At 40.7% G+C, this 21,533-nt stretch overlaps 2 long non-coding RNA genes across 2 annotated transcripts; one reads left to right on the forward strand and one right to left on the reverse strand.

Annotated features, from left to right (window-relative positions):
• The first annotated feature begins 1,995 nt into the window (after nucleotides 1-1,995).
• Nucleotides 1,996-11,807, forward strand: LOC122153206. Its single transcript, XR_006165074.1, has 3 exons — nucleotides 1,996-2,006; nucleotides 6,446-6,449; nucleotides 11,773-11,807. It is a non-coding gene; the product is annotated as an uncharacterized LOC122153206 (long non-coding RNA).
• On the reverse strand, nucleotides 4,217-18,968 carry LOC122153205. Its single transcript, XR_006165073.1, has 4 exons — nucleotides 18,824-18,968; nucleotides 10,744-10,890; nucleotides 8,353-8,462; nucleotides 4,217-5,666 (listed from the first exon to the last, which is right to left on the reverse strand). It is a non-coding gene; the product is annotated as an uncharacterized LOC122153205 (long non-coding RNA).
• Nucleotides 18,969-21,533: the final 2,565 nt, after the last annotated feature.

A 21,533-nucleotide genomic window follows, 5' to 3' on the forward strand; every position in this document is an offset into this window, starting at 1 on the left:
TTGTGTGTTGGAAAAGGCACTGTGACAGGCTAGCTCCCTGTCTCAGAGAAGCTATGCCTCTTCGATGCCCACTTCAAGTACATCCTGTTAAAAACAGTGCAAATCAAGAATATTTGAGGAGTTTTATCATACTTTATTTTTCTTGAGCAGTAACTTAAAATCCTTGAAAGTTATCATAAGCCTGGCTGATTTACAAGTAGATTTTCAAAAGCTGTACATTCTAGTGTTTTTATTGGATCATCCAAGACAGGTCTAGGGGAATTACAAATAGAGGAGTCTAACAAGACACTTTTTTTTTTTTTGCTTTTTTCTTATTGGCTTTCTCAAGAGCATGAATTAGTTTTATGACATTTTCCATCCTTCTTTCATCTTTGTCACAGGAATGGATTGGATTTTCCTTTTTCAGTAGATTCTCCTTTTTCTTGAAGTGTATTTTCACAGACTCTTTCAGTTCTCACTGGACATTCCCTTGCTTCCCTCACAGCTGGTGAGATACTAAATGGGGGAAGCTGGTACATTGCTGAAAGGGTGAGTCCTTCAAAATGAAGCATATTGAAAAGGTCAAAACAATTCTAAACAGCACTGTAGTTCAGTACATAATGCGGGTATTAACATTCAGATACCTTCCACTCTAGCAAAATTGAAACAAGAGATGAAAACAATCCCTTCTCATGACAAGTATTGCAAGTGGGATGGAGGAGGGAAATAAACACTTAACTGGTTCCTGTAACTCTTTTCACATTTTCATCATTTTGTGCTTGTCTTAAAAGACAAAATCTTATTTACAAAGTTTTTGTTTTACTAAGTTTCTAAGTTTTATTTTGCTAGTTAATATCTGAAATCTGCTTTTTGATCTACTAGTGACCGAAAATCAAACTTTAAATTGAGCTCTTTTTTTTTCTACTTTTATGACTGAACCAGAAAAATAAACTCAAAAATTTATATTCCTAACTACCACCCAACCATTCTTTGTCTTCTCCTCCCCCTTCATCCCCAAAAAATCCATGAAGAATTGTTTTGATGTGATTTCTTTTGATTGGTTTAGCCTTCAAAAATTAAATAAACTTTAATTTCAAATTTTCTATCTGAAACTAGTTTTTGAGACAAGATGCTTGAAATTGAAAAACTAAAATGTTTTGCTTATTTCAGACTTTTTTCAATAATTGTTTTCCAAATGTAAAGTATTCACAAATACTTTTGATCCACCTGAAACTGCTTTTTTGGTGTTTGAGAGGCTGGTTCTGGGCTATAGCCTGCCTGGCCTATAAATCATGATATTAATAAAGCTTAGTCAGGTGTGTTGCTGTGCTGATGTTGGGCATCTGCATCAGCTATATATTGTGTCCAGGTAGCCATGGGAACATGAATTATGAACAGCAAGAAGGGAAAAAAACCCTCAGTGACATGTTCAGTCTCACTAAAACGATTTCTCATGCACCAGTTTACCCTAGTCATTGTTTTTTGTAAATCCGTAACAGTCACAGACTTGTGGTTGATCCAGTACTTTATTAAAAAAAAAAAAAAAAAAAAAAAAAAACAAAACCAAAAAACACAAACCCACGACTATATTACCATGTCTCACTTTGTCAATGCAAGTTTAATTAAAACCTTTCACCAAGTGGATTCTTGTTCAGCCAAGTAACCCTTTTCCATTCATCAGAGCTGATTGAATAAATACAAACTGGGATTAAATTACTAAGGGTTTTATGTTACAGTATTGACTGCTGAATGTTTTTTCTTCAGCCAAGTGTTGATTTTGCAGTCCCATCTGGATCAGTTTGGGGCAATAGTCAGCATTGTTTGAGGCAGCTAACTTAGTCGCTTTCAGCATCCTCCTCACAGAGAAAGGCAGCATCTCTCATGCAGTGTGCTCTGACCCACTGAGTTAGGTGACACGAGCGTGTTTAAAGCTGCACTCACAGCACAGATTGCATTCAGATAAATTGCACAGAGGTATCCAAAAAATCCTGGGTTTGGGAAATCTTGCATGGGAACCTGATGCACGCGTTGCTCCAGCATGCACTGACTGAGCAATGGTCTGCAAGTGGTAGCTGTTGTCACAGGCAGATGGCTGGCTCTGCATGAGAGATAATGCACAGGTACTTGGTACTCTTACTATCCCCCACCCTGCATTAACGGTATGATTGAGTTCACAGGGACTGTTGTGAGGCGGCGGCTGCAGCGGGAGCACAACAGGCAAGGTTTTCTATCAAGCTTCTTAGCAGCTGAAGTGTTAATTTTCACCTGAGTGTTTTACAGAACTATTAGGTGCATTATGGCTAATTTGCAGTGTTCTCTTATGCTTATTTTAAAACTCTAAGAGACTGGGCTTTATATTAGTGTTTGCAATTGACAGCTTGTGAAGTTGGAGAGCAGAATGAGTTGCTGTTTAGGATAAATAGGAAGCATTATTTATAAATAGGAAGCAAGAAAATTGACAGCTGCAGTAGCATGAAGAAACCCAAGAAGGGTATATTTAATGACCTAGTGTTAGACTAACCCATTCCAACAGAATAAAATAAAGCAGGAAAAAACTTGTCAAGAGGTGCTGCTTTTCTGTGGAAGCAGCAGGTTTTGAAATTCAGGCAGGAGATCCTGCACCTCCTCCTGTACCTGAACTGTTAAAATGCAACCAGCTCAGGCCTTAAATACCTGTATTTAGGTATGCTACACTGTTCTAATATGCTAGCCAAAGGCTTTCTAAACATGCTTCCACCAGGTTTGGTGTAGCAGGACTTTCAGAGAGCAGGGAGTCCTGGTGTTTGTTGCTTGTGCCTTGAGAAGGAATGGTTGAGTGCCATAACTCTGTGTTGTGGTTTCAGCTCAGAGGGCAACTGAGTACCACACAGCTGCTCACTCCTCCCTTCTCCCCCCAGAACTGAGAAGGAGAAAAACACGGGATCAGGATTCAAGATAAGGTCAGGGAGGGGTGACTCACCTGTTACAGCCACTGGCAAAAGACAGACTCATTAGGAAAATAAAAAAAAAAAAAAAAAACAAAACCAAAACATAATTTTAATAGAGACACTAACAACAACACTTAACAGACAAAGTAGGACAGTGAGAAGCATTGCCACATCTTGAGAACACCTTCCCCCCACCCCTCCCTTCTTCCCAGGCTCAGCTCTGCTCCCAATATCTCTACCTCCTCCCCCAGAAGTGCAGGGGCAGGGAATAGGGGGTGCAGTCAGTGCTGCCGCTTCTGCCATCTGCGGTGGGGGGAGCTTCTGGAACTTCTTCCCCCTGCTCCAGCATGGTCCCCCTCTCACAGAAGACAGTCCTCCACAATTTTTCTCCAACTGGAGTCCCTCCCACGGCTGCAGCCCTTCCCGATCTGCTCCAGTGTGGGACAACCCTGCATGCTGCAATCCTCCCAGTGCCAAACTACAACAGCGGGGGCTGCTTCTCCCCACAGGGTCCTGGTCTCCTTTGGGTACATTCACCTGAGGCCATGTGGGGCCCCCCAACAGACTACATATCAGTGTCTTCACTACTGTACCCCTCCATAGGTGGCAGGGGTGGATGCCCTGCCGTCTCACTGCAGGACACGGGGGTCTCTGCTCTGGCACACCTCCCCCTTCTTTCCTCCTCTATGCTTCCACTGACCTCGGTGTTCACATAGGTGATGCAATTCTTCCCCACACCTCCCACTCCTCCTCCCTTCTTAAATACATTATGACAGGGGCGCAGCCACTGTTACTAATTGGCTCAGCCTTGGTGCAGAGGCAGGTCTGACTTGGAGCAAGGGGAGCTTCGAGAAACTTTTCACAGAGGCCGCTGCTGTAGCCCCCCTCCCTTGAGGATATTGACGACACGGACTCCGATATTAAGATCGAAGACCCTTTATTATTCAGAAAGCTGCCTTTTTATCCCCCTACAAAGTTGTCAATCCCCCCAACATAAGTGCTTATTGGCTAACATACATTACTCACACACCTATTCTAACATTTAATTGGCTAGATTAACTACGCATATATTTTTTTTCCTTTGTCACAATAACTTTTTTGCTCCAGGCGTTCTTCCAAAGTCCTCTGTTGTTCACTGATAATGTTCTTATTTTTCTGTTATTCCAAAACCTTATTTTTCTGTTATTATCAAACCTTCAAGGTCTGTTGTTACCTTATTTTTCTGTTATTCAAGGTCTGTTGTTACCTTGTTTTTCTGTTATTCAGAAACTCTATTTTTCTGTTATTCACAAAACTTCAAGGTCTGTTGTGACCTTATTTTTCTGTTATTCAAAGCCCTTATTTTTCTGTTATTCAAAAGCCTTCAAGAGCATCATGGCCTTCATTGATGCAAAATGTCTCCACAATTCCCCCTTTTTTGTTTTCAACAACCAAGGCAAGCAGTTGTTGATATTGTCATCGAATCACCCCTTGAATACACTGCAAAAAGCAAGGTAACATCAACAATCAAAATCACCAATAAAACCATTCCTCCCCAGAGAATTACTTCTTGTAACCATCCCATGATGCCCCCATCCATATAACAGCCCTCTTAACTATTCTGGATCCTTTTTACTCTTCAAATCTTTGGTCAAATCTTTTAATTGTCTTAATTGTTTGTGAATGGACTCCATATGATCTGACAAATTCATACAACACATTCCTTCAGAATCCTCACATCCATGCCCTTGAGCTAACAATAAAAAATCTATGGCTGCTATATTCTGACGCATTGCGTGCCTTACTGAATTTACATCTACTGCTAATTCTGATATTAAAGCTGAGGTTAAATTCATTTGCTTCACCACCCAACATGACAACTTATCTATGTTACCTAAAGCTTTACCTATACCTACATTTGGAGCAAACAAAGCTACTAATACTCTTACTGCTTTTCCCCAATTAACCACCTTCAAATTACAACCTTGCTGATATCCTAAATCTCTTTTTTGCCTTTGTTTTGTTTGTTTGAATAACTACATCATGGATGGGACTAACATAGTTAATCTCCCTAACATACAAGGTCCTCCCGTTGGTTTGGCTGGGACTCCAGGTCATGCTTTATCACCACAAATCAAAAATACTCCTGGTGGTGGCATCCTTGGTTTGTCAATTAACTTTGATTCAACTATTTTAATTTGTCCTCCATACCACCAAGATGTATTCTGATATATAGGATTATGTGGGTCTAAAACTTGCATGTCTGAATCGTCCAGCCATGCCCTAACTCTTTCTGTCCTGATCCTTGTACTGAGAAATTGAGTCATTAACCCCAATGATTCCACTGTGACTTTGCCTCTTCCTCTCTTACTAAATCTCACACAACTATTATTTCCTCCTGATGCAAGAATGTTTAATTCTTCAGGGTCTGGCCCAATGTGATTTAATGCCTGAATGATCTTTTGAATGTCGCTAGCATTTTGCACGTTATTTAAGACTCTAGCATCATTCACATACTCCCAAAAATCTTTAAAGTCCTTTACCGCCTTCCCAATAAGACATGTTCTGAATGGATCTCCGGGTGTGGCTAATGACAGACACAATGAGTCTTGCCCTGTTAAGTTTGCAAAAGACACCCATAAGTTTTGTCTTGTTTGGATGGCCCATGGTCCTGCTGTCATTGTTGTGATGATTGCAGCTCCAAAGATGATCCATCCAATGAAGGTTCCTTTTCTACTGCCGGTTTCACCTGTTTTGCTGGGATCCACGTAGGTCCACTATCTGTAATGACAGAAGCATAACCTCTTCCCCATGTTACTAATTGAAATGGTCCTTCCCATACTCCTTCCTTGTTTTTCACTAATACCTTAATTTGTTCTTTATATGTTGACATTCCTATTGACATAGCTTGCATATGTTTCATAATGGGAGGAATAGTGTCTTCCCCTGCTAATCATAAAAAGTTCATGACATATTGTACTTTCATTAATCTGTTTACTAGTGTCTCTCCAGATTCCCCTTGTTTTTGTTTTTGCAAATAATGTTTTAATGTTTGATGTATACGTTCTATAATTGCCTGGCCCGTCGGAGATTGTGGAATGCCAGTAATATGTTGTACTCCCCATTTGCTAAAAATTTGTTCTGTCGATTTTGAAACATATGCTGGGCCATTATCTGTTTTTATCTTTTGGGGGATGCCTAATGTTGCAAAAGCATGTCTAAAATGATTCTGTACATGCCGAGATGTTTCACCACTCAGTGCTGTCATACAGGCCGCCATTGAATATGTATCAATGGATACATGCACATATTTTAATTTCCCAGATTCTGGGATATGTGTCACATCTGTTTGGCACAATTGTAGTGACTGCAATCCTCTTGGATTAACTGTTATTGTTGGTCCTTTTGTTATTTACTGACAGTTTGGGCATGCTTGTATGATTGCCTTTGCTTCTGAAATTGGTAAATTAAATCACCTTTTTAAAACTTTCACTGACTGATGGAAAAATTCATGTGATATGCAAGCTTGTCTCCATGTATCAGGTACAGGTAGCATAAAGGCTGGTTGTGTAAGTTTGTCTGCCCTCGCATTTCCTTCAGCACAAAATCCTGGCAGGTTGGTATGACTATGGTGATGACATACATAATTTTCATGGTCTCGTTGCTGCAATAACAACCATAATTCCTTCATTTGAGTAAATAACAATTCATGATTAATTTGTTTTAAAAATGATCTTTCCAAGCGCTGCACCACTCCAGCTACGTAGGCCGAGTCTGTGATATATTAACTGGTTCTTTCATCCATTTTTTAAATACTTCAATTGCTGCTTGCAATTCTACAATTTGTGGAGAGGACTGGAAAATCACCACATGTGATTTCCACTGTCCATTCTTGAGCCATGTCAGGGCTGCCTTCCCAGTTTTTCCACTACCATCTGTAAAAACTGTTGGCCCACTTATTGGAGTGGCACTACACTTAGGCTTCTGTTCCAAACACTGCTGCTCTATAAAAGTAATTAGCCGATGACTTGGATGATGCGCCTTTATATGTCCACTAAAAGCTGCTAAAGAAATCTGCAAAAACTGACTATTCTGTGAACACCATTGCAAATATTGCTCTGTCATAGGAATGATAATAGTTTCAGGTTCTTTTCTACTTAATTCCACAATTCAGTTCCTACCCTTCATAATTAACTGTGTGAACATTTCTGATCCGGTTGTAATTGTTTTTTTGAGGATGGTGAGATAAAAACTGCCATTCCAAAATTTTTCATTTTTCTGTTTCTGGCTCTTTATCTACCCATTGCATTATCATTTCTATGGGTTGAAAGTCAGTATTAATGATTAATAATTCTATAGGATGTCCATACACAATACGATATGCTTGTCTCTGGCTTAAAATTTGGTCTATCTTTTGCAAGGTCTGTTCTGCTTCTTTTGTTAATGATCTGGGCGCTGTCAATTCTGTATTTTCTTTTAGCAATTCAAACAATGGTTTTAAGGTCTGATTATCAATATCCAATAAATTCCTTACCCAATTAATGTTTCCTAACAATATTTGCACATTGTTAAGTGTTTGAACATTCACCCTTATTGACACCTTTTGAGGTTCGATAGTGTGGTCTAATATTTTCCAACCCAAATATTTCCATGGTGCAACGCTTTGCACTTTTTCAGGTGCAATTTGTAATTGACAATCTTTCAATATGTGACACAATTCCTGTTTAATTTGGTCAGTGTTATCTTTCCCTGCTATTTAGTATATCATCCATATAATGATACACTAGTAGTTGTGGATATTTTTCTCTGAGTGGCCTCAATGTTATATCCACATAGATTTGACACATTGTTGGTGAATTTTTCATTCCTTGAGCCAAGACCACCCATTGATACCATTGCACTGGTCCTTGTCTATTTGTTGTAAGCACTGAGAATGCAAACCTAACACTATCATCAGGATGGATTGGTATGGTAAAGAAGCAGTCCTTTAGATCAATGACTAAAATATTACACCCCTCAGGTATCATAGTTGATGATGGTAATCCTGATCGCAAAGGTCTCATATCTTCCATGACTTCACTGATTCATCATAAATCATGTAACAATCTCCATTTTCCTGACTTTTTCAGTATTACAAAACCAGGTGTCTTCCAAGGACTAGTTGATGGCTGAATATGTCCTGCTTGAAGCTGTTCCTGTACTAACTGTTGTAAAATGGCAGCCTTTTCTGCTGTTAAAGGCCACTGATCCACCCAAACCGGTTTGTCAGTTTTCCATTTCACTTTGAGTATAGGTCTCTGATCAGTAGCCATTGCTAAAAAGGCTTCACTGATTTTGTTGATAACACACATTTAAACTGAGCTAACAAGTCTCTTCCCATAAGGTTCTTTGGAATTTGTGCCACATAAGGTTTTGTCCAGCATGTGAATCCATCAGGCATGATAAATGCAACTGTAAATTTACTCACTTTTGTCGTGGCATTACCTCCAACTCCTGACAAAGTTCCTCGAGGGAGGGTAACAGGCCAATCCTTTGGCCACTCTGCTTCCGATATTACAGTGACATCAGCTCCTGTATCTATCAACATATCAAGTTGAATTAATTCATTGTTTAAGGTGCGCATGACAGTCATCTTTGGTTTTTTATTCTGGATTTCAAGAGCCCACATTATTTGTTTTTCTTGTCCTGTTGATCCAAATCCTCCACTCCCTCATTCTTTATTTTCAACACAAGGCACCTTATTATAAGATGGTACAAGTTGTGCCAAACATGTCCCTGCTGGAACAGCAACAGCGGGGCTAGGTGTCCACACCATTGCTTGTATGGGTCCTATGTAATCCCCATCGATGACTCCAGGTAAAACAAAAATTCCTTGTACAGTTACGCTAGAGCATCCCAATAGTAAGGCACTAAGGCCATGTCCCAGGGGGCCATGGGCATTTATTGGTATTCTATGTACACTATTATCTGTTAAAGTAAAATCCTTAGTATTTACTACATTCACTCCGGTGCTTCCACTAGTCTTGTCTGTGATTTGGTCCAAACACCCTGACTGCTGTTTTCCCAAGATGGAGGCTGGTTTAAAACTTTCAGGGGCATTTGTGTCTTGGCGCGGCCCTGGTCCGTGCTGCATTTCCCGTTTCCCTGCTGATGATTAATAGGATTGCCATTCTTATCAAACCGAGACCAACACTGATTGGCATAATGACGTCCTTTGTGGCAGTGTGGACACATCCCTGGCATGCTACCCCATTGTGGTCTGTTCTGACACTTCCCTTGACCACATTGAAAGCTCAGGTGCCCTTGCTGTCCACAGGTATAACACCTCCTTGCTCCTAAGGGCTTCATCGCAGCCAAAAAAGCTCCTGCTAACATTGATGCTTGTTGTTCCATAGTTCCCACCCGGATGGCTGCTTCTACCATTTCTACTAAGGTGGCATTTCAAGATAGAGCAATCAATATCTTTTTACAATCGATATTAGCATTTTCTAAAGCCAATTTTAGCAATAACGATTCTTTGGCTTCCAGGTGTTCAATTTGCTTGTCTACAGCATCACATAGCCTATCTATAAAAGTCATATAAGGTTCGGTTGGCCCTTGCTTGATGGAAGTAAATGAAATTGGTGCCTTGCCAGTTTCAGGCAAAGTTAAAAATGCCCTTAAAGCCATCCGTCCGGTTTCTCTCAAAACATCCGGTAGCATTCTTGATTGCAATTGAGGGTCTGTAAGCTGACCCATACCGGCATAATGATCCATGCCAATTCCTAGCAAAGGATCCCCTTGCTGGCATCCCAAATTCTCCACTGCTTTTACTTGACAGAGTTCTATAAATTTGTCTCTCCACAGTAGCTTTTGTATCGGCGTTAAGATTAGTGATGCCAACTGCTGACAATCATACTGAGTGACTAATTGCCCACACAAAACATTTTCCAGTAACATTTGTGAGAATGGAGACTGTAATCCATTCTGCACAACAGCCTTCCTTAGTTCCTTCACTAATTGCCAGTCAAAAGCCTGAAACTGAGGCGGCTGGTTTGGTTTTAGAGTAACTGGAAATGCCAAGTCTATCTTCTCTCCATCCTTTAACCCATCCATTCTTATTTTTCTCCAGCTTTCCCTAATAGACTCTCTCCTCCGGCCTCTTGTCTTTCTAGCCCCTTGAATGTATTCCGCTTCACTGCTGCTGTCATAATTCATTTTTCGCAAAGAATGCCTGATACCCTTTTTCGACCTTAGTGATTAGTTACTTTGTTGTGAAGCCACAGTCTCACAGTCAGATTCTTTATCCGCCCGCAACTCCTTGTGGCCATCATCGCTAGGATCGGTCTGCGTGCCTGCAGTTACGAGGCTGTCTCTACAGATAATATTCTAGCTCATAAAATACATGTTACGATGCTAACAACATCTGGTCTCTTTCATGCCCACGTTCTTATGTTTTGAAGATCTTGCTAATCCAGATCTGTCGTACTAAGTACCTCATTTGGAGGGATGGATTTTTTTTTAATTTCTTCCTCCTTTCTTTTCTAGTTATTTATTGCTGACTGCTGAGGTGTTTTGGCTTGATTACACTTGTAATCTACACACATTTTCCCCAAATAAATTCTGTTATTTAAGATTCCCTTCTCTCTTAATACGTGACATGGATGTAAGCCATGTAAATATGAATGCAAAGATCTTTTTAGTATACTTCACAGCAGTTCAGACTGTAACGGAAAGCCTGGGTTATTCATTGAATTTTTAGCTGTACTGGATACATGATTGCCTTCTTGAGTGGCAATCACAAATTATTACCAAAGGGCAACATAAATGTCATTCAGATTTCAATGACTGAGCTCATTATGACATTTAGAGTACTTACCGCTTATTGTGAGTTTTGCTGATTGCTGCTTATCCACAGATTAGAAATATGGCAGTGTACCTTAGACAACCAGAGACATTTTCTTCCAATTCTACTCATCTCAGCTGACACCTCTCTTTGTAGGTAATTGAACTGTAGTCAGCAAACCTACAGGGAAAATCCAAGAGAAAACTGGAAGTCAGCTTGGGTTGGCTGTGACATCAACTGCCCCATCAGACGCAGAAGTTGAGGTCAATTTACATGAAAAGAGGTGCTGAAATGCTACAGACCTCTTGAAGGACTGAAAGTCCAAATTGACTCATTTTGTCACAACTAGAATCTGTAAGACATTTCAAAGCTTCTCACTGCAAGACAAGTATCAAGGAGAATTCAACTTAATTATGTTTCCTTGTAGGAACCTAAGTAAAAGAGGAAAGGGCTGGAGCTAAGGCCTTGCTGCAGGGCTGTAGTTCTATGCCAGGGAAACTCTAAAAATCTTGATACTTCCTATTTAAATCTTCTAAATATCATCTTAAACAGGTAGAATTATGAAGAAATTAGTCTTCAAACTAAAACCTAACCTGTTCATATCTTTCCATTTAGATATTTAAAAAGTGACTCTACAGGTGAGTTACTTGGGTGCAGAATGGCATTGTGGAAAGCCACAACCAAATTACTTCTTGCTGATTAAGCACAACTCCAAGTCAAGTCTAATGCTGATACGGGTATTCACCATTTAGAAAATCAACCAAGTGGTGTGCCAGGAATGGATCTGTTCTACAGGGCTGGTTTTATTTACATCCCTATGTGAAAAACATAGGTATGATTTGTGTCAAGATGGAATATGGCATGATAAGTGTAATTGTTGTACTCTGTATGGATCTGAACTGAATTGGGATCGCTATAACCTATATAATAATTGTGATGAATATTGGAATCAAATCGAGAACGTGTAGGAATATAAAGCGTACCTTTTGCTTGGAACAATGTAGCCGACACCTTTTAGAAACACTCCTTAAACCCCCCCCACCTTGAGAGCTGATGCAATAGCTGCTTAGAAAAAGCCCGCCGAAAGATGAGACCCCAAGACTTTCAAAGGACCCAATAAGAGGAAAGCGCGCCAAGAGGTGGAAACCTTCAGACTTTCAAAGGACCCAATGGGAGGAGGACGCTACTCCAACAATTTAAATAACCCAATAGAAGAGGAGCAGGATGACTATCTGATGGAAAGGGACAGCTTGAGATGCTTGTGAAAGAGTATAAAAGGCACTGCTTTTAGAACTCGTGTGTGTGTGTGGCAGAGTTGCAGCTCTCCACACACCCAGCGCTGCTTTGCCCATTGCTTCTCACCCTAAATTAATTAAACCCAAATAAAATTATATGCTTTTTATAAAGATTGGCTTCAATCATTTTATCACCTGGCAATGCTGGTTTGTAAGCGGTGCTCTGTGTGTATTTGAGAAAGGGGTGAACACCTTGGTTGAGACAAAACCTGATAAGTCAGACACAGGTTTGGTCAGGCCTTGGAGCTTCTGTGAGTAGGAAGAGTTCCAAGGTGTGCAGAAGTCAGCTATCACTTGCACACTAGGACTTCTCATGACAGTGTCAAAAACTACTTAATGTATCACTTGCCAGAATCTTTTCTGTAACAGGCAAAATATCAGTAAAATATCCATTTTACTTCCCTGACCCATTAGCAGCTTTTCCTATCAGCTTAATCAATGGTAAGAGTGTTCCAAATAATCTGGATTGTTTGCATGTGTCCTGCTCACTCCATCTTTAAGTAGATTTCCCTGCACTGACAGAGCAAAACCACTTTTTAATGTTAGTTAACATCTCTTAGTGATAAAGCTTCTCAGATAATGAAAATAACTGTCTTTAACACTTCAATGGAAATGATCAGTGGCTTTCCAAAGCAGAAAGGCACTTAAAATCATCTTATGGACTACAATATTTTGAAAGCACACATTACTATAGGAATTAAACATCTGAAAAAAGCTTTGCCTTTAACCTAAATATTTATTCTTTGTGTCTTACCTATCTTCCTCAGCTTACCTTCTTACCTTACTTTGTATTTCATGGAAGAGCTGGACTAAAACCAATTTCAAGAATGCATCAATCCATACCCAGCTCTAGAACAGGATCCTTTATATTCATCTCTCAGACAGTTATAATTTTAAAGACCTTCAAAGATGAAGGTTCCAAAATGTCCACAGGAGAGCTATCACAGTACTTCTCTAGCCTTCTATACCTATCCCAAGTCTTTCCTGCTTAGAAGTCACAGCCACAAAAATGGAGGAAAACTTGTTCACTTCCTTCTTCTGTCCTCTATATAACTTAATTAAGTGCATATAAACAGTAAAACAATGTCCTTTTCTTCAGTGACATTTTTAATCTACTAGCATCTTCGCAAAGCAGATGCTGGCACTTACCCACATTTCACAGACATAAAATGAAACATGGAGAGGCTGAGGCCAGAGCCAGAATCCCAGCCCAGGGCCTTCTGTGCTATGGTCATGTTTGAGTCCTCATCATGTCTCCATCATGGCAGAAGTAATAAAAATCTACCAACCAGAATTCCAGTTTAGATCATGTGCTAAAATCATTCAACTTTCTTAGTGGATTTTTCCCTAGCTTAGTAGCTAAAGGAACATATTAGTGGTGCCTAAGAAAAGCAAGCAACCTTTGTCTCAAGCATTACAAACTATCTTGGACTGAAGATAAAGCCAACTACAAACTGGAAAAAAGTTGGGAGTGTTGAATTTCCTTACAAACATCACAAAGTCTGTCTGCTAACTTGTGTCCCAGTGTGCAAGACCATGGTGCAAGGTAAGAAATTTATAGCTTCTTTTTTTAGCTCTCCTTGGTGTATATATGTGTTTCAGGTCATGTTACATGGAGTAGCAATGCAGGTAAGCAATCTCCCAAAGTCTTTTTTACAACTTCCTCAGCTGCTGTACACCTACTGTCCTAGAAGGTAATGCTGTTTCTCATCAACTGCTTTGATTTTCTCCAGGTCCACCTTCTAACTATTCCCTTAGTCCACCAGAGTCACAGTTCTTTTCCACAGCCTCTAATACCCATGCAGATTACAAGGCTTATTACCAAGTTATGTCATTAAACTGCTTTTTTTTATAGACAGTGAGTGCTCCCCCTCTCATGCTCAGCTGTTTTCTCCGGTCTTTGCAAAGAGCTGCTCTCCAGTTCACTGTACTGTGTTAGTCTGTGTGGTTTATTCATAGATGCATTTCACAGCACTAAACTATATCAAACTGCAAGGCTTCCAGTATGGGGCGGGGGAAGAAATACAGCTGCTCATTCAGGTTCATGGACATCACACATTTTCTGCATGTGAAGCTTTTGCCTTTTCACAAGTGCTCCTCAGCAGCTCTGAGGAACTGCTGCAATAGCAATCCTCGGTATGGGCCAATGTTTTCTCCACAGACAGAGCAAGACTCTACTACCAAAAGAACAATGCACAAAATCTCTGATAAGATCTCTGGCAGAGATTTCCCCACCCTGAGTTACTGGCTATAGGGAAGAAATACATCAGAATATTTTGGCTGTGAATGGGAAACCTGTCTGTATATTTTAACCATCCAGCTGCTACTTGAATATATGGGGATATATTCAAAGACAAGTTCAGCAATTAACTACCCTGGCTAGTTTGCACTATCCTTTCTTCTGAAATCTCATTGCATTTGTTTGTCAGAGGAAACAGGGTCCTTCTTCCTGAAGGCACTGGCAGTCACAGAGAAAACCTGATTAAAAACTGCTCCTACCATGTTGCCTGCTCCTCTACCACATGATGCAATGATTTACATTAATAACAGTAGAGTGCAGAGAAGACCTGCTGAGCCTTTAATAAACTTCCTTTTTCCAATCACTTAAAATGTTCTTTAAAGTTGCAAGTGAAGTAATACAAAGCCTGCATAACAGTATACTTGTCATTTATGAACTTGGCAATAAATCTGATTTTCATTTTTACAATGTCTGCTTTTGATTAATTGTAAAAAGTTTTCTGTAAATACCTCCTTTAGAAAACAGTGGAATGGTTAATCAACTACATTCTGCATGGTAATACCTTAAATTATAATGGAGCAAATGCCTTAAACCAGGTACATTAAATTCAAAGTACTACAAAAAGCCAAGTGCTCACAAGTTCAACTTTCATTACAATTCTCATTAGGGAATAATTGCGAAGCACCCTGAACTTCTTCTAGCCTTAGCGTCTATTAATGTAGAGCATAATTCTGTACAAGTTTTAAGTTAAAAACCACACTGTTCAAATGGAAGCAACATTTGTAATGTATCTTAAACCCCCTTATTTTTCATAGTACAGAATGATTTAGTTAGAATAGCAAGAGATTGCAATATAGACTTGAAGGGCCAAGAAAAATCCCCGCTATTATTACTATTTTTTAGCATGACACAAGCAGTACCCAAGAAATGTAATTATGCCAGAATTCTGCAGCAGAAAAGACCTGGCAGCAAGCTGTGTGGGGTGCATTTTTATCACTTCAGGAAACTGTCTAACCTGCTACTCATGGGTCCTTTTCCGGGAGGGTGCCAAAGCTGAAGGGTAATAAAACTATAATGAACAGCTCCAAATTAAATTCTGCTGTTGTAATGCGGCATTCTTTTGCCATAAATGATTTCATTGCAATTACAAAAACAGATACGTAGCCCACAGCAGGTGGTTGGTGATGTACTAGCACCAGATAAGTTGGCCTGCCAACAGAAAAAATGGCAAGAGAAAAGATTCTGCATACAGAAGCAGGTCTGCGATCCAGTACAATAAACATAAAGCTGCATTATTAAAGGAGTAACTGATATCACAAAGAATTAATATAGCTACTGAATAAATGTTTCTGAAGTGTTTGTCTGGTTCGCTGCAGAGGCCAGAACCAGACCTGTGTAGTGTTCAAATTTCATTAGTACCTCACCAAATAGGTGTGAAATGATGGATGTGCCATGATTTGTTATCTGCCTGAGAGTTCACTGTTCTCCTAATTAGTACATGCAACTAAAATCAGCATTTTTAGAAGTTCATTTTTCTTGTGATTCTGCCATTTGTAGACAGTCCTACCACACTCAACAGTTGAAATCAATCAGACTGTATAATAGTTTTGACGAAAAGCAACCAAAAGTCATGTTCTCAACACTTTCCATTCTCTCTAATACTATTTGGGTTGAATTGTAACTAATTTTTAACACACAAAAAAGTTGCTTTTGTTGATATATCTTTTCCCTAATTGCTTGTGAACTAGTAACATTTTAAGATCAGCCATTACCATCAACGTGAGACAGGTGAAGTGCTGAACAAGAGAAGAATGAGGTAATTGCTCATTACAGTCAAACATAAAATAAATAAAGCAGGCGTCTTCCAAAAGTTGACTAGGCCTATTTCATCTGTGCATGAACACACAATCCGATGCACTTCACCGCTCTTTGAAGATGCAACTGAAAGCTCTACGCAAACAGAGAGCTCCATTTATACAAACACCCACTCTGTTCCCTCACCCTGAGCGCTGCAGACAGGTAAGTGCACAGCACAAGGCAGTACAGAAGAGCTCCTGGAGAGCAAGTCCCCCAGAGGTTATAAAAATCTATACAGCCATGGGGGACAACTTGTTTGCATGCACCAAAAGCCATGCAGATAAGGATGAACACGTATGTCAGAGGAGTCCTTTCAATGCAAATTCTCCAAGAATATAAAAAAGAATATTTTCAAATTTGCATAGATAGACTCAAAATATTTATGGTGACTCGAGACAATGCTGAACCTGTGCCAAAGTCTTGAGAAGTTTTCATGCTTTATATTTTCCTTAAAGATGCTGAATGAGTTGTTTATTTTTTAATATTGTCGCTCTTCACTGAGATATGTAGCTCTGTTCCCCACATAACACAAAATTATACTTCTCATATTCTTTTCCTTCTCTTCATCACATTACTACAGGCACAAAACTTACCATCAACTATCCATAAGCTCTCTTAATTTTAGTCTGTCTAATAATTCACCTTCTATTTCAGACCAGAAGTAAAGAGCCTCCAAGTAGATGCTTTTCCAGAAGCATGCATAAGAGATTTTCCAGGTATCCCTCTGCAGAGGCTGCTATCAGCTGCCATTTGAGACAGGTTAGGGCAACTCTGGTCTTGTCCAGTTTGCAGCTCCTGTGTCTTGGGAAGAATTTGTTGGAGAGCAATAACATAAACACCTGACAACATTAGGGATTCACATCAGTTGAAGTTCTGAAGACAAACTGGCTTATGTTTATTGCTCAAACCAGACAGTACAGCTCTTCTCTGACCTTGAAGAATTTTTTTACACAAAGCATTTTAAAAAGAAAACAACAATTGAGATCTTGCTACTGTTCTATCCCACTGCTAACCAGCAGACATCACCTTCACCATTAATACCAGAAAACATTAAACAAAAACAAGGATACCTAATAGTACAAGGGACTACGAGGTAAGTTAAAATAGCCTAAGACTGGATCTTAATCATAAAACTCAATAGAAAAAGCCAAAGAAGTTATTAACGTAAAGAACAGAATCACAAAAAAGTTGCAAGCTTCATAGTCTATGGTTTCCCAACTCTTAGGTAAAATAAACCGTAAATATATTTCTATCTATCAAATGTCGGTGGGCTGAAGCTGGTTCTCACTCCTTCTGCTGTCTGGTCCTGCCTCTTCTCAGACCCTGTTTTTGAAACCCTCAAGAGCAAGATTGCAATAATTTTCTCTAAACTTCTTCACATTCTTGTGCCATGACAGCTTTAGCATTTGGGGACACTATGTACATCAGAAATGCAGCTACAGACCCCAGAGGGCAGGAGGCAGAAACTGCTCTAAGAAAAGCTCCTGACTGTGGCAACATAACCCTGGACAAAATAAAAAATGCAGTTTTAACCATGTCAGCTTCAGTTGAGACTGTAAAACCTACTTGTCAAGGACCTGGGAAGGGTATTTCAGGTTCAGCCTGTCTCCTGGGGAGCATGCCTTTCTGAATGCTGTGCTCTGGCTTTCCACATCAGACAAGCAAAGCCTTCCAGTACTCCTACTTTACAACTTACTCTTGATTTCAGCACCACAGGTCACATTGCTGCAGTTCAGAGTGTCATACAAGAGCACCAAGCCACCGGAAAAGAATGGAAATTTCTAGTGGCACAGATCAGCCTTTCTAAAAAGACAGGAGCACTGCATCTAGAGACACAGGCTCATAGGATAATTTAGGTTGGAAGGGATCTGAGAGGCCCTGTAGGCCAATCTCCTGCTCAAGGCAGGGCCAGCTCTGGGGCCAGACCAGGCTGCTCAGGGCTTTATCCTACTCAAATCCTGAGAACCCTCAAAGATGTAAAACCCCTCCACCTCCCCAGTTTATTGTCATTCACAGTTATGATGAGAATGCACTCCCTCACCTCCTCCAGGTCACTGATAGAAATGTTAAACAGAGTGAGTTGCAGCATAGGCCTCCTACAGTACTCTACTTGTCACTGGCACTTACTCAGTTAATACATCAAGTTCAAACAGGAGAGAAGAGCCCGAAGTAGTCAGAAGTACTGTCAGCACAATTCACTGACAGTGCCCTAGGATTGCGGCTTTGCCTGTTCTGTCCTGACACATAAAGTCAGGTCACCTACATCCTTTTTTTGCTTGAAGATCCAATAAAGTTTTATTCACCTTGGCCAGTATTCAGCAAAAGTTTATAATAATTAGCTGTCAAGTCTTTCACTGTTCCTCCACAGCAATCTTATTCACATAGAGCAGTTCATGGCAGATCATCCCTAACTCTCTATTTGCTCCAACAAAAAGGAGAATAATCTTTCTAAAGTTAATGAAAAGGCATCATGTATATGTTACATACCTACATATATATTATTTCTATATGTAGGTTTCATTAAAACGTGTAAGTTTTTCATCTTCTCTGTAATACAGAATCATGTAACGGATAGTTCAGCAGTAAGAATCCCACCAATATGACTAGAGAGAATTGAAAAAAGCTAGTATTTGCTCACTAAAAGCTCCATATTCTACCCCAATGGACTCAGATATTCTTCCAGCAGCAGTGCCTGCCATCACTGGTCCATGTTAAAACTAACCTTAAAAAAGAGGGAATATTTCTGGTTCTCCTTAGGTCTTCTGTCTGGTTCCTCAGGTTGCCCTGCAAACATCCATTCTGGTGCACTTTCATGAGTGGCTGTAGGGATAGGAGCACACAACCAGAGAGCTTCTCCCATTGTCACTGGTGTCTGTAGGAACTAAAACACATGTGGGATCATGGCTTAGTTTATGACAAGAACCATTACATGGATGAGTTCTATAACAGAAAGCAAAAACAACTTTGCATAAGCAGCAGTAATCTCCATTAATAATGATGATGTAAATATTTATTTTATTCAGTCTATATTCACATTCCAAACCGAGCTTTAAGCAATAATATAAAAATTATATGTAAAAAAAATAAAATATGTCCATGGCTGGTCCCTGAAAGAGAAAGCAATGACTAGATAAGCCCATGCATCCTCCATATATCCTCCGTGGCTGCTGGCTGTTTAACCAGCACAAGGAATTTCATTTTCCTCATGGAGTCAGAACCCTGCTGGGTGAGAAAATTAAGATACACAGGAAAGAGGGAGACAAATTTTGCTACATATTTAAACCACCTTTTCCAGACACAGAGAAACGAACTGCCTGGATATGGGAGAAAAGCTTTATTAGTGACAGTTTTAAGGACTTCCATCACTTCTGTTAGGGCATTACTGAAAAGTTAAGTATTCCTCAGCTCTAATTTACTTTCCCCTGATTTTTCACTCTGTCTTTTCACTTATTTATGTTCCTAAGAAAGATGAACCAGGGGACTGCACGACGCAGAATGAGACAACCAGTCCAGTACCCCATGCAAATATTACAGAGGTGGCTGATACTCTTTTACTAATGCCATTGCCCACTTGAAATTAGTCCAGTGAGTAGGATCTCATGTATTTCCAGCTTAGTTTGATCTGAGCACTTTCAGATCATTTTCCCTATTGCTAAACTCTAGGATTAGAGGACCTATGTGCTTCCTTGTGATAGGGGACTCTGCATGTAACGTTGCAGATCCAGTAACCAGTGGTCTGGTCTGTCAAGTTCCCTTAGTCCTATATCATGTTCCATTCCAACCCAACAGGTCACCTTCAGCAACCCCAAAATCACCTGGGTTTTAGGGTTAGATCTCTGGGGGTCTACAGAACAAACAAAGTCATGTTACAGTCTCTGAGAAGGAGTTTCCAAACAGAATTGTCTATAAACATTGTCTATTTTTGGTGCTTTTGTTAAAGTAAAAATAACCTCCTCATTTTGCCCTCTCTGATACCCCCACCATACTTGCTATCTTATAGAAATGGCAGTCAACTTCCCAGAAAGTCAGGACGGTACTAGAGAAACACCATAGGAGCAGATGTTTTTTATAGGCTTCTCAGGCTGTCTTTCATATGGTAGTTCATCAACATTCACTTCACTCTTAAGTGGTACCAATCTGAGACACCAGAGGTCTGTGTTTTTAAGATTCTGCAATGATTACAATTACTAAAGCAACACACTCCTTCCCTTTAACTATAAGCAAACTGACTTTTGCTGCTGCCTTTGCAATGTTCCTGGCATATACTTCATAAATAGCCACCATCAACAGAAAGAGAAGCTTGCTGGATAGAAATCTGGCTTGGTCCCAAAAGCACTGACACATCCCAACTTCCTTTCCTCAGAAAGTGTTACTTATTAAGAAAGCTTGCACTTGAGGAAGAAGAAGCATCTAACAGCGCTATTTTCTGAAGCTCAAGAAGATCAGTTTGACTGAGTTTCCAGAATGTTTGCATCTTTCCATCTGCTGCAGCTAGTGCTGGTGTCACCAAATACTGACAGCAGGGATCTGCCAATTGCTGTGACTTGCTATTTTTTGTTTTTTGTAAAAAACAAATCGTGAGAACATGTTGTTTTTTTAAAATGCTGTCACAACATTGAAAAAAAAAAAGATTCCTTGCAGAGTGGTCTTTCTCATTCCCTTTGCAAAAATTTCTCTCTTTTAGAAAATGAGAAAGAGAATAAAAAAAAATGCCATTTGCTGGTTGCTCAAAGCACCTGGGTGTATTGCCTTAGGTCTTGCAGAATTGTTAATCCTGAAACCCCTCACTCGAGCCAGATGTGGCTCCTTCTGCCCCCGCCTGCAAACCCTGTGGGGATGGCATGTGGATGTGCCACCTGGCCTTGAACCCTTCCAGGGAGGGGGCAGCCACAGCTGCTCTGGGCACCCTGGGCCAGCACCTCACCCCCCGCACAGGGAACAATTTCTTCCTCAGATCTCATCTAAATCTCCCCTCTGTCAGCTTAAAACTGTCACTCCTCGTCCTACCCCCACACCCTGACCCAGAGCCCCCCCCCACCTCTCCTGTCCCCCCTTTAAGCCCTGGGAGGCCGCTCGAAGGGCTCCCCGGAGCCTTCTCTTCTCCAGGCTGAACCCCCCCAACTCTCTCAGCCCGGCCCCCCAGGGGAGCTGCTCCAGCCCCCCCAGCATCTCCGTGGCCTCCTCTGGCCCCGCTCGAGCAGCTCCGTGTCCTTCTGCTGTTGGGGGCCCCCGAGCTGGCCCCAGCACTGCAGGGGGGTCTCCCCAGAGCGGAGCAGAGGGGGAGAATCCCCTCCCTGGCCCTGCTGCCCCCCCTGCTCTGGCTGCAGCCCAGGGCACGGGTGGGTTCTGGGCTGCCAGCGCACGGGGCTGCCTCATGGGCAGTCTTCCCCCCACCAACCCCCCCAGTCCCTCTCCTTGGGGCTGCTCTCCAG

This window comes from Tyto alba, unplaced genomic scaffold, assembly GCF_018691265.1.
Source record: "Tyto alba isolate M040663 unplaced genomic scaffold, T.alba_DEE_v4.0 Super-Scaffold_16, whole genome shotgun sequence".
In the NCBI taxonomy this organism is placed as follows: Eukaryota; Metazoa; Chordata; class Aves; order Strigiformes; family Tytonidae; genus Tyto; species Tyto alba.